Consider the following 12,749-nt stretch of genomic DNA (forward strand, 5'->3'; position numbering starts at 1 on the left):
GCTTCTTCCCGGGCTTGCATTAAAATGCTTTATTCAGGATAAATCTGTCCCTTATTCCTTACATAACAGAGCGTTTACTAAAATTGGCTATTGTAAATTCACCAAATTCATAATTGTATATTAAATCATTGCTATTAATTAAAAATATAAAGATTCCCTTTGTGATAGAATTGTGTCACAGTGAAAATCCAAAGAGCAGCCCGTAATTAAAATGTATATATATGTATATATAAACCAGTCTTAGCCAGTATGTATTAATAGCAATAAAGCCACAATTTCAAGGCCCGTACTTCTGCTCGGTCTAGAAAAGAAATATGATGGAAACAATAGGCTGGGATTACCTGCGTCAATTAAAGAAACACAAAGCCATAAATGCCCATCTTTCCAGGAAGGCATCATAAACATGTAGCCTGTATTCTGTAAATGCCTGCTCATTGATTAACTGATACTAAACCTCAAGCCTCTCAGCTTGGGCTGCTGGGGACAAGTGTAGGATTTTAATTCACAGGGACCGTGGGCAAACCAATTTGTCTTCTTTCCCAACAAGCATTTATCTTGATACGTATGCTTACACGTATGATATGGATCATATGTATGCTTACATGCATATGTATATGACGTATAGGTCACATATGTACAAACATGTAGGACAGAGGGTTGCGGGCAGTGAAATATCTGGTTGAAAAAAGGAAAGCTTCAGTGAGCCGACTCTTGACAAACACACTGTGAACGTTTCACTTCGTGAAGACAGAGCATCCAGATCTGTGGCTTTGACTTTCAGACTCAGCTTTCCTGTCCGTGCGGTGGCCACGGCACCTCCATGGTGAACGGGCTCGTGCCTGTTCACCCCCTGCACCGTGTGCTGGGACCAAAGGGCCGCTCTGTGGGTGATTCATAAAGACCCAGATAAAAGAGGCTTTGGAAAGTGCAACACACACATTTCCTTTACTCCCATCTCCTGCAAAGGCATTCCTCTCAGGTATTATTTTATTTTTTATTTTTTATTCCGGTATTCTTTTAATAGATGAGTGAGTTCCTGGATATTTCCAGAGGATGAGGCAAAGGTGTGCTGGGCCGGACCAAACGACCCAGGGTCCCAGCAATGTGTAGGCCTTGGGACCAGTAGGTGGTGGGAGGAGCAGTTTCGACTCTTGTCTCTTCTTTTTTTTTTTTTTTTTTCTAAATGTTTGTTTATTTTTGAAAGAGAGTGCCAGCAGAGGAGGGGCGGAGAAAGAGGGGGACAGAGGATCGGAAGCAGGCTCTGTGCTGATAGCAGAGAGCCAGCTACTGGGTTCGAACTCACAAACCAGGAGATCGTGACCTGAGCTGCAGTCAGATGCTAAACCGACTGAGCCACCCAGGCACCCCTTGACTTTTGTCTCTTCTAGGCATCAAGTTAAGAAATAAAGTGTGTTATGAACCCTGAAATGTTTTCTCAAGGACCAGCTACTATGGAATTCGCTGAGGTTCATGAGTTTATCAGTCGGTAGTCCTCATTTTGTGTTACTTTTCAAGAATCAAATTTATTGAGGTACAATTTACATACAATAAAATGGACACTTTTTTTTTTTTTTTTTTTTTTTTTAGTTTTTAAGTTGCAGTTATTTAACAGAGTGTGATATTAGTTTCAGGTGTACGATACAGTGATTCAACACTTCCCTCCGGTGCTCATCACAGAAGTGCACTCCTTAATCCCCATCACCTAATTTACCCATCCCCCAACCCACCTCCTCTCTGGTTGGAACCATCAGTCCTGTATAGTTAAGAGTCCCTTTTTGGGGCGCCTGGGTGGCGCAGTCGGTTAAGCGTCCGACTTCAGCCAGGTCACGATCTCGCGGTCCGTGAGTTCGAGCCCCGCGTCAGGCTCTGGGCCGATGGCTCGGAGCCTGGAGCCTGCTTCCGATTCTGTGTCTCCCTCTCTCTCTGCCCCACTCCCGTTCATGCTCTGTCTCTCTCTGTCCCAAAAATAAATAAAAAACGTTGAAAAAAAAAATTTAAAAAAAAAAAAAAAAAAAAAAAAAGAGTCCCTTTCTTGGTTTGCCTCTCTCTTGCTTCCACCCTCCCCATGATTGTTTGTTTTGTTTCTTAAATTTCACATATGAGTGGGCGCCTGGGTGGCTCAGTCATTAAGCATCTGACTTTGGCTCAGGTCATGATCTCATGGTTCATGAGTTCGAGTCCCACATCGGGTGAGCTCATGCCCCACTTGGGGTGAGCTGGAGCCCCACTTTGGGTGAGCACAAGCCCCGCTTCTCTCTCTCTCTCCCTCCCTCTTTCTCTGTCCCTCACTTAGTTGCACGCTCTCTCAAAAAAAATTCCACCTATGACTGAAATAAATCGTATGGTTATTTGTCTTTCCGTGACTTATTTCACTTGCCGTTATACCATCTAGCTCCATCCATGTCGTTGCAAATGGCAAGATTTCATTCTCTTTTATGGCTGAATAATATTCCGTTGTACACACACCACATCTTTATCCATTCATCTATCGGTGAACACTTGAGCTGTTTCCATAGTTTCGCTATTGTAGACACTGCTGGTATAAACATTGGGATACATGTATCCCTTCATATTAGTGTTTTTGTATTCTTTGGGTAAATACCTAGAGGTGCAATTGCTGGGTCGTAAGGTAGTTTCATCTTTAACTTTTTGAGGAAACTGTATACTGTTTTCCAGAGTGGCTGCACCAGTTTGAAAATGCACACATTTAAAATACATGGTTCGGTGAGTTTTGGCAAATGCATCTACCATGAAACCATCACTCTAATCAATATATAGATCACTCCCATCGCCTAAAATATGCCTTGTGTCCAGTGGTATACTGGTAAATATTTAACAGCAGGCTCCGGGAAAAAATGTTTTATTTTAACATCTATTTCTTTAACGTAAATAATTGAACATACTAAAAGTATAAACTTTACTGATGTAGAGGATGTTTGTTACATAATTGATAAATAGTAATAAACTGTATGATATTCTTCATTGTAAATTGTACGTATTCAGTTGATTATCACAAACTGTTTTCGCTGAGTTTTGCCAGAGTCTTGTATCTCTAGCCAGCCAGTGGTTGCAGGGAACTGGTGTAGTTGCTACTTTCGTTTACTTTGAGGAGGAGTAAGACAAAAGGGAAACACAACGTTTGTTGGAAAAATCGCTTGTCTGTCAATGACATTAGCAACTTCTTTGCCGAATCAGATTATAAGTTCTGAATGTTGGAAGACTATTTTCTCAATTTTGTGGTGCAAGTCACAATGTAACAGCTATACACACTACTCACTTTTCAGTTCAAATGGCATGGTTAGCATTTTCCCCAACGCTTTGTTTGGTCTAGACAATTTTAAAAATTAAATCAAGGCATGATTTGTAAAGCTTGCCCGTTTCCAGGCAGAGAGATTTCTGTGTATCAGAAATCTTTGCCTACTCCATGGTCCCAAAGGTTCTTCCTGTATTTTCTTCTAGAAACTTTCTAGTTTCAGCTTTTACATGCAGGTCTCTGATGCGTTTCAAGTCAGTTTTTATGGACAATGTGAGGTAAGGATAGAGCTTCAGATACCCAGTTTTATCAACATCATGTGGGTCTATGTCTGGATTTCTGTTATGTTCCATTTATCTATACATCTATCTTTATGCCTCCATAAATCCTCCAACTTTGTTCTTTTTCAAAATTATTTTGGCTCTTCTAGATCCTTTGAATATCCACATAAATTTTTGAATCAGCTTATAAATTTCTACATAAAGGCCCTATTGGGGTTTTGACTTGAATTGCGTGAGTCTGTAAATCAATTTGGGCAGAATGGACATCTTAACAAATATTGGGTCTCCCCATCCATTAGAGGTAGGGATTTCTGCATGTATTCCAATCTTCTTTAAATGTTGCAGTTTTCAATGTAGGTGTCCAGCACAAATTTCATTCCTAAGTATTTTATGTTATCTTGATATGATTCCTGTCACTATAGATTATTTTTGATGCTATTTTAAAACATCGTTTCCCAGTTATTTGTTGTTAGGTCCTAGAATGGGACATGGTGATGGTAAGAAAACAGAGAGTCATATTCACCTTTGTGGGTTTCCATTAAGCACGGCGTCTATAGTGGATGGCAATAATGTCTGTAAAGTGAGTTAAATTCTGCTCCTGTGTGTATGCATGTGTCAGATACGTTCTCTGATTTCAAGAATTTTGTTCGGTAAGACTGCTTATAAAGAGTGACTTTCCAAGACAGTGGATCCTCTCTCTTTTCATTCTCTTCTTTCCTGAAGGCAAGAGATGCTTGGATGGATCCAGTTCTTCTGTCCCTTTATCTATTTCTGGGCAAAATGAATGTGAATGGAGTATTACAAAGAAAAACCGGGATATTCTCAGTTGAACCAGAGCACTGGAAATATGCACAGACTTTTCTTTATCCTGTGTTTTTCTGATAGGCTCCGAGTCTTATTCCAGGAACTCAGCCTAGCAGGACAGCCAGCTTTCAGAGGGCTTTCTCTGGCCCTTGCCTGAGGTCATTGGATATCCTACCGTTTGAACATATTATGTGATAAAATCTTTCAGGAGCGATAGTTCACATCTATCACCTGGAACCCTTTCTGTCCGCCTTAGTGGAGGCTCCAGGATGTGTTTACCCTTTGTTATGGTTTCCAATATGCAGGGAGGTCAGTGCTCTGTGTGCCTGGAATGCTGGGCTGGTGTTCTCAGAACACCCATCTGGAAGACATTGGAGAGTCATCCCAGGATAAGAACTTGATTAAGGGTTGGAGATAGCCCAGGAAGCTTCCCAGGTACCAGTCCAAAAGCAATGGGAAGATATCACTGAAACACATCAGAAATGTGCTGCCAGCGAACTTAATTCTTCACATTACTGGCAACATGTAAATTGCTTCTGTCATGGAGGGAATCCGCCTGATGCAGGGGCAGCCTCCCATTTTGCAGCTGTCGGTGCAGAGCCCCCTGAGGCCAGCTGGACGGTGCCTGCACTCATCTGGGATCATGCCAGATGGGGCCCCTTTCGCTGGAAACAAATGAGTTATTTATGATCCACATTTTAATTGGTATAATAAGCCTCCAAAGAAGTTGTGTGGTTTGGAAATAGACATGAACTTATTTCTGTTTCTACAGAAATTTCGTATTTTTTATTTAAAAATCAGAGAGGGCTCCTGGGCGGCTCAGTCAGTTGAGCATCCGACTCTTGATTTCGGCTCAGGGCATGATCCCAGGGTCATGGGATCGAGCCCCGTGTGGGGTTCTGTGCTGAGTGTGGAGCCTGCTTAAGATCCTCTCTCTCTCTCTCTCTCTCTCTCTCTCTCTCTCTCTCCCTCCCTCCCTCCCTCCCTCCCTCCCCCTCCCTCTCCCTCCCTCCCTCCTCCACTGCCCCTCTGCCCTGCTCCCATGCTCTCTAAAAATAAAAAATAATAAAAATAAAAGAGTATCAGTTTGGAAAGCTACCTATTTATCCACCACGCCCAGGTGCTCAAGAAAGGTGACGTCTGGTGTGGGTCTCCTGCCTGCCCTAGTCTTCAGGTCCCCGAAAAGGGAAGCGGTAGGTTACACGGCCAAAGGGGTGGGGCCTGAGGAGTCACCACAGTCTTTCTCACTGTCCACCTCTGCCTGGAGGCCCCCTCTTGTCTTCCCTTCACCTCCCACCCACTGAGGACAGGGAAGCAAGTGCTGAATGAGGGACAAAAGGTCTCAGATCCTTGGCTCTCCTGCTTTCTGGCTACTGGACAGGAGAGCTCAGTGCATGCCAGGCCAGAGACCCCACTGGGAGTTAGTTTCCTCTGTGGTAAGGACTCTTTCCCCCAGGGGTCACATGGTATTAGGCAGGGGCGGTGCCTAGTGGTTCCCTGGACTCTGCCCAGGGCACGTAGGTGTGTGGTCTAGGACCTTGGCAAGGCCTGGAAGAGGGAAGGGGCCGGGACCCTTGGCCAGGTGCTGGAAGTGGTGGGATGTGGACTGAGGGGACTGGGAACAAGCAGACACCCCCCAAGTTGCACAGTGACATAAAGCGCTGGTGTCACTTACCTGGAAGACACGCTCAGCACTTCTCTTTACCAGCCATTTATGGGATTAATTTTGTAACAGAGGCATTGGCACAGTAGACAGCACGTTGGGGGGCACCTGGGTGGCTCAGGCAGTTAAGTGTCTGACTTTTGATTTCGGCTCAGGTCATGATCTCAAGGTTCGTGGGTTTGAGCCCTGCCTCGGGCTCTGCACTGAAGCCTGAAACCTGCTTGGGACTCTCTCTCTCTCCCTCTCTCTCTGCCCCTCCCCCGCTTGTTCTCCAAACAAACAAACAAACAAACAAACAAACAAACGTTGGGGCGGGGGGGGGGGGGGGGGGGGAGAAAGCACATTAAGTTTTATGTAGCACCTGTTACTCTCCCAAGTCATAAGATCCAAAATGTCCAGTGGTTAATCCAGACCTCTCAAATGAACTGGGGTTAACAAACGCTCTGCGGACAGAATCTCCAGAATGTGGGTGGTGCTCAGTTTTCCGTGTTCAGCCCTCCCTCCGCCAAGTGGGGGTCAGAGGTTTTGCACAATCCCCCCTCCCTCCAGTGGGAACCCCAGCTCACCAAGTTGGGGAGCCACGCTCTGTGGGTGCCACCCTGATTCTGTCCTGGGCTCAGCATCCGCAGTTCTCTGCAGGAACGGGCAGGAGAGGCTAGAGACCTTAACACACAGAAATGTCCAAAGGTCTGTCTTTGTTTAAATAATTTTTAAAAATTTATTTGTTATTGAGAGAGAGAGAGGGAGAACAAGCTGGGGAGGGGCAGAGAAGAGGGAGACACAGAATCCTAAACGGCTCCAGGCTCTGAGCTGTCAGCACAGAGCCCAACGCAGGACTGGAACCCACAAACCAAGAGATCGTGGCCTGAGCCAAAGTTGGACGCTTAACTGACTGAGCCACCCTGGTGCCCCCAAAGGTCTCTCTTTAACATCGGGGCTAACCTTCTCTGGCTGAACTCTTGTTTCTGAGTTGCCCTCAGAATTATGGCTCCTTCCAGTCTTTCTTCTTCTCCAGGCTTCTGCTGTGGTCGGGGAAGCAGAGGCTGGGCAGGTGAGTGGGTGCCCCCCTCCCACAGCCCTGCCGCACACAGGGGGACCATCTTCTTGCTCTTTGAGGAGCCTTCAGCCATATGGGGCACAGGCTTGTCTGTAAGGAGACTCAGGGAGGAAACCCAGAGAGAGGCAGTATTATTTGGCTGCTTGGTAGCTACATAAACATCCTTTTCGGAAGGAAAAAGAAAAGAAAAAGACAAAAGTATTTTTCCCGGTACGTCTGCATTTTAGAGATAGCAGATATTTGTCTAGGAATTGTTTTACCAGAAGTGGAGTGATGCCACCCACCATGTAAGTCCCGTGTCCCAGCCCCCAGAGAGGTAAAAGTCAGGGACGCGTTGAAAGGGACCTCCTTGTTGCCTGGAAAACCAACGAAGTGTTTTCCAGGTAGTAAGATCATATAGATAATAATACGTGGTGAAAATGTATAGACCTAAAACTCAGTAAAATGGAGCAGCGAGGCTGGGAGGGGGAGCCTTACCACTCAACATCAATTACAGGGAGAATTGTCAATTACAGAGCCCTACGGAAAAATCCTCAACGGGAAAGAATGATCAATTACAGGTCCCATCAGGGAAAGACGTACATGGCATCTCTTACAGATTCTGTTATTCCCAAATAAACCCACTTTTTTTTTTTGCTAGTAAAATAACTGTTCTTATTTATTTATTTAGCCTGACTATTTCACTATTAAGGTCAACTACTTGATGGGCTGTGAGCTAAGAACTCCACCCTCAACTCCAGGAGTGCACAGAGCCTAGGACCGAGCTAGCCTGCAGGTGTCCAGGCCACAGGGACCCTCCTGGGGCCAAGGAGGAAAGGTGAGGCTTTCCTGAACTTGGGAGGGCTGCACCTGCTGCAGCCCTCCTGCCCTGAGGTGAAGCCAGATGCTAGGAAGTGTCCAGAAAAGTTTCAGGATTCACTGGTTGGACCAACTTGGGTTATTGGCCAAAGCAGCAGATGTCCACCGTAATTCTTGGAATCTCCATAATTTATAATAGAAACAGAGTTCTCACTTGTTTAACTATTGCTGTAAAACTTACGGCTTAAACTTTCTTTTTTTTTTTTTTTAATTTTTTTTTCAACGTTTTTTATTTATTTTTGGGACAGAGAGAGACAGAGCATGAACGGGGGAGGGGCAGAGAGAGAGGGAGACACAGAATCGGAAACAGGCTCCAGGCTCCGAGCCATCAGCCCAGAGCCTGACGCGGGGCTCGAACTCACGGACCGCGAGATCGTGACCTGGCTGAAGTCGGACGCTTAACCGACTGTGCCACCCAGGCGCCCCTAAACTTTCAATAGTTTATTATGTCTTATAATTTTTTAGGTTGACTACTTGGTACTTTCGCTGATTTCACTTGAGACCATTTATGGGGCTGTATTCAGCTGGTGAGTCAGGTGTGCTGATGGCCAGCGGGTGTCAGGCAGTTAGCGCTGGCCCCTCGGTTCTTTTCCAGTGGCCCCATCCAGTGGCTTGTCTTTCTTAAGTGGCAGTGTTGAAGCTACCTTCCAGGAGAACAAATATTGAAATTGCTGTGCTCAAGAATCACACAATGTCCCTCCCACACATTCTATTAGCCAAAGTAAGTTAGAGGACAGCCCAGGTATGAAGAGCTGAGCAAATGAACACTACCTCTTTATGGAAGGAGGCATAAAATATTGTGGCTTTGCTTTTAGTCCAGACAGCTATTTTTTCGAAGTATAGCTATGTTCCCCAATTTTGACATATAATGCTCTTACTGTCCTCTGTTTAGAGCTGGTGACTTTTGTTGATTTCCAGTTGGACCAGGGAAGTGACTGTATGTTTACAGGTTACTGGTATTTTTGTTGGTTTAACTAATCATTTTGCTATTTTTTTTTCCATAGTGGTAAGAGCATGAGCCCTGTTATTTGGGGGAATTAATTTAGGTGTTTTTGTTTTTGTTTTTGGTAGCATAGTATATGGTTATTTTTTGTCTATTACCATGGACTTTTGAAAAGATTGTGGGTCTTTTGTTGTTGTTGAAGAGATAAGGAAATTGATAGATTTATCACTTTATATTTTTCAGATATCCTATATCCATTTGTCTAGTGTATCCTGGCACTTTCCTACAGGACTCTTGTGGCAGGCAGGCTTGGGATGCATTATGTTGGGTAGGTGAGGAGGAGCTAAAAGAAATCAAGAAATGGTTTCCATTTGGGGATGGAGGAGGATCTCTGGAGTAGGGGGGAGGTACGTGTGTTTTATACTCTTAACAATGATCACAACCGGGGCGCCTGGGTGGCTCAGTCGGTTAAGCGTCCTACTTTGGCTCAGGTCATGATCTCACGGTTCGTGGGTTCGAGCCCCGTGTCGGGTTCTGTGCTGACAGCTCAGAGCCTGAAGCCTGTGTCAGATTCTGTGTCTCCCTCTCTCTCTGCCCCTCCCCCACTCACACTCTGTCTCTCTCTGTCTCAAAAATAAATAAACATTAAAAAAAAATTTTTTTTTAAAAACAGTGATCACAACCAGTGTAATAGGAGGGCTTATTTCCAAAGAGATAAGCTGGGTGGCTCGGTTGGGCATCCGACCCTTGGTTTTAGCCCAGGTCATGATCTCCTGGTTCATGGGATCAAGCCCCACATTGGGCTCCATGCTGACATTGAGGAGCCTGCTTGGGATTCTCTGTCTCCCTCTCTCTGCTTCCCCCCTGCTCATGCACACACTCTTTGAAAAGAAAGAAAAGGAGGGAGGGAGGGAGGGAAGGAGGAAGGAACGAAGGAAGGAAGGACAGAAGGAAGGAAGGAACGGACCCAACAGTCATTTGTAACATACTGCTCTAAGTAGAAAAAACAGTTTATGGATGACTGGTAGAAAGAATTTCAATGTCAAACTTAGAGCTGCCTTAAAAAAATCCGCATTGAGACAGTGAGTTGATGCAAACATTCTGTATCCGGGAAAAATACTCTTCTTGTGACTTCTAACACTCAACAAAATAAAATTGTGCTTTTGAGAGGGACCATCCTGTGCTGTGACTTGTGCCAAGGTTCGGGTTAGGTTGACTGGAGGGAGGGCTTCAGGCAGGAGAAGGAATGGGACTTAGAGGTGGGATAACTTGGCAAATGCTACAGGCAACGAGACCTTGTTGGGAGCACAGTTACGTATCAGAATAGTAGGGATTCTGAAGGGTGAGCTACTATGTTGTGTGGACAATGGAATGCTGGTGACTTTTTCAAAAGCAGAACCACTTATTTATAATGAATAGTATTAGTTCAAATATTTGGCCAGATAATACCTCTTCAGCATCACATGGGCCTTCAGGTCTATATCTCAAGTATTCATAAGAAAGAGTGAGGAATCATTTCTAATTCTTTCTTATTATTATTTCTTAGATTTCTTCACATTATAAGAAAAATTCTTTTTCAGAGGTTGCTCGCTTTTCTAGATTAAATACAGAGGCAATACTGCAGCTGCAGGAGAAACCAAGGGATTGCTTCCCACGTAAGCCGAGTGGGACGAAAACCTATAACGATCTGCTACGAACTGCAAGGCAAAAAACCAAAGAGCGCCGTGCACGGTACCCTCACTAAGTGAAGTGTAAGGTGTCATTACCCACTTGACATTCCCACTACGTCATGAGAGCAATTCAAGTTTGGGGAAAATAGTTTAATGTATTGCTCAGAAACAAAAGTTGTTTCTGTCTTCCCATCTCCAACAAGGCGGTGGCTCTGAGGTCCAGCGCCGCCATGCAGCCTCCATTCTGTCCCACACTCACGAGAGAGGGTCCGGAGCGGGCCGGGCGTCCAGGGTGGTGAACTGGTAGTCCCGTTTGACCTCACCGCCATCGCAGTAGCCGATGACCTATCTGACTTCTGGCCCACAAGGGTGGATGATCCAATCGTGCCTGTCAAAAGGCAACTTGTACCCCACCCAGGAATGAATTCTTGCCCTTGGTGAATACTTCCGAACCCGATGAGTGATGGAGCACGAAGGATGTTCAGCGGCATGAATGGCTTCCTACTTCCGGATCTCCTTCCGGGCTTGCTCGTTATTCTGATTGTGAATTCTGATGATATTATGCTGTCTTTCTGACTAATATCCTCATCCTTCCATTTACACCCTTCCCGTACCATTGCATTCCAGAGCATCTGTTCTGAAGGATAAACCCACTTATTCTCCGAATCTGCTCTCGGAATGGATGAGTCCTCTCTCACAGTAAACAGTGCAAATGGCTCATCGGTGGGGGGGTGGGGGGGTGGGGGGGGGTGGGGGAGGGCAGTGTCCGATCAGGTGGTGGCATCAGATGAGAATCTAGGTGCTCCTTATTCTCGGCCACAGCGCCCGTAACAGGACATCCCATGGACTCACACACGCGATCCTGCCCAGGCGAGCAGGCACAGGGCTCATTTTGTTCTCACAAGATGGGTCACATGCTCTGGACTGGACAGCCTTTCATTTTCCCTTCATGCATGGGACATCCTGATGGCGGGGACGCCATCCGATGATCTGAAGCATGTGAGGTCTGAACTGTAACAGTGGGGGTAGATGCAGACAAATCCACGATTGGAACCGTGGCGCTGAATCCAAACAATTCTGACTCCTGTCCTGGGCTGCTGTCGGGAGCCTCTAACCGCCTTCTCTCTCGGTCACCATTGTCGCAGTCACTGCTGGCGCTCGAGTACACCTCTCCAGAGTTTAGTTTTCACAGGAGAGGGACCGCATGGCTTGTCCTTGGTCCTGTGTCATGATTTCTGTGGTGTCCCTGGACTCTTAATGAGTGAAGAACCTTTTATGGAAACACTGGAGCACTGCTCCAGTTGTGGCAAACCGTAATTAGCTTTTTTTGTCTTCTGAAAATGTTGGCTCATTGATGGTTCAATGTGACCCGTTTACTTGCCAGAGAGATGCAAATCTTAGGCCGCTTAAGAATTCAAGAATGAATTCCCTGGGGGATGTCTTTCTGTGGTCAAGGTAATGACCAGTTCAGTAAAGGGCCAAGCATAATCATGACGTAGAATAAAATGCATTATGCAGGGTGGTCCAAACCCTGAGAAGGTCTTGAACTACTGTGCACATCTTGATTGCTAATTGGAAAAAGGTGTTTCAGCCCAGAAACCATTGAAATATGCGAACTGAGAGGCATCGGTTATGGAAATTAAAATCAAAGGCATCGAGCTTCACATTTCTGATTACATATTCAAACCACAAAATTACAGTGTATAAAATCAATTTTTATTATAGTCATAAGTAGTAATTAGACATAGACTTTTAAAATTCAAATCATATTTGTATTAGATGAAATTTCTCCACTTCTTTACCCCCACGCAGAAAAAGATCTGAATGGGAAATGGCTGCCAGAGGCTGCTTATCTTACAGGTAGTCCTTAAAATAGCTCAGCTGTAACCCACTCAGTTTGATGGGGACACACTGGGGAAAAAAAATGAAGAGGTTGTCTCCCTTCAAATATTGTACCATTTATGTTCGCAGCTGCTAGTTTTTCGAGCTTCCGACATTTCGTCAAGGAATTGATGCCAGAGAAAGGGGAAAAGAAAACGAGGGTGGGGTAGAGAAGGGGTAGGGAGGTAAAACAGCAAAGACCAGTTCTTCACCAGAGTAAGTAAGAGGGGCCCGGAAGCAGTGAAAACCCTAGCACCCAGATTGTGGTCTCTAAATACCATTCCCTACCTAAAGGAAACAAGGCTACTTGGAAAATAGTGGATTCCAGGTCTGGAGCAG

General features: G+C 45.2%; 1 pseudogene; it reads right to left on the reverse strand.

The window, feature by feature from the left end:
• Window positions 1-10,691: 10,691 nt before the first annotated feature.
• LOC131499187 (holocytochrome c-type synthase-like) lies at window positions 10,692-12,526 on the reverse strand (annotated as a pseudogene).
• Window positions 12,527-12,749: the final 223 nt, after the last annotated feature.

This window comes from Neofelis nebulosa, chromosome 17, assembly GCF_028018385.1.
Source record: "Neofelis nebulosa isolate mNeoNeb1 chromosome 17, mNeoNeb1.pri, whole genome shotgun sequence".
NCBI classification, from domain to species: domain Eukaryota; kingdom Metazoa; phylum Chordata; class Mammalia; order Carnivora; family Felidae; genus Neofelis; species Neofelis nebulosa.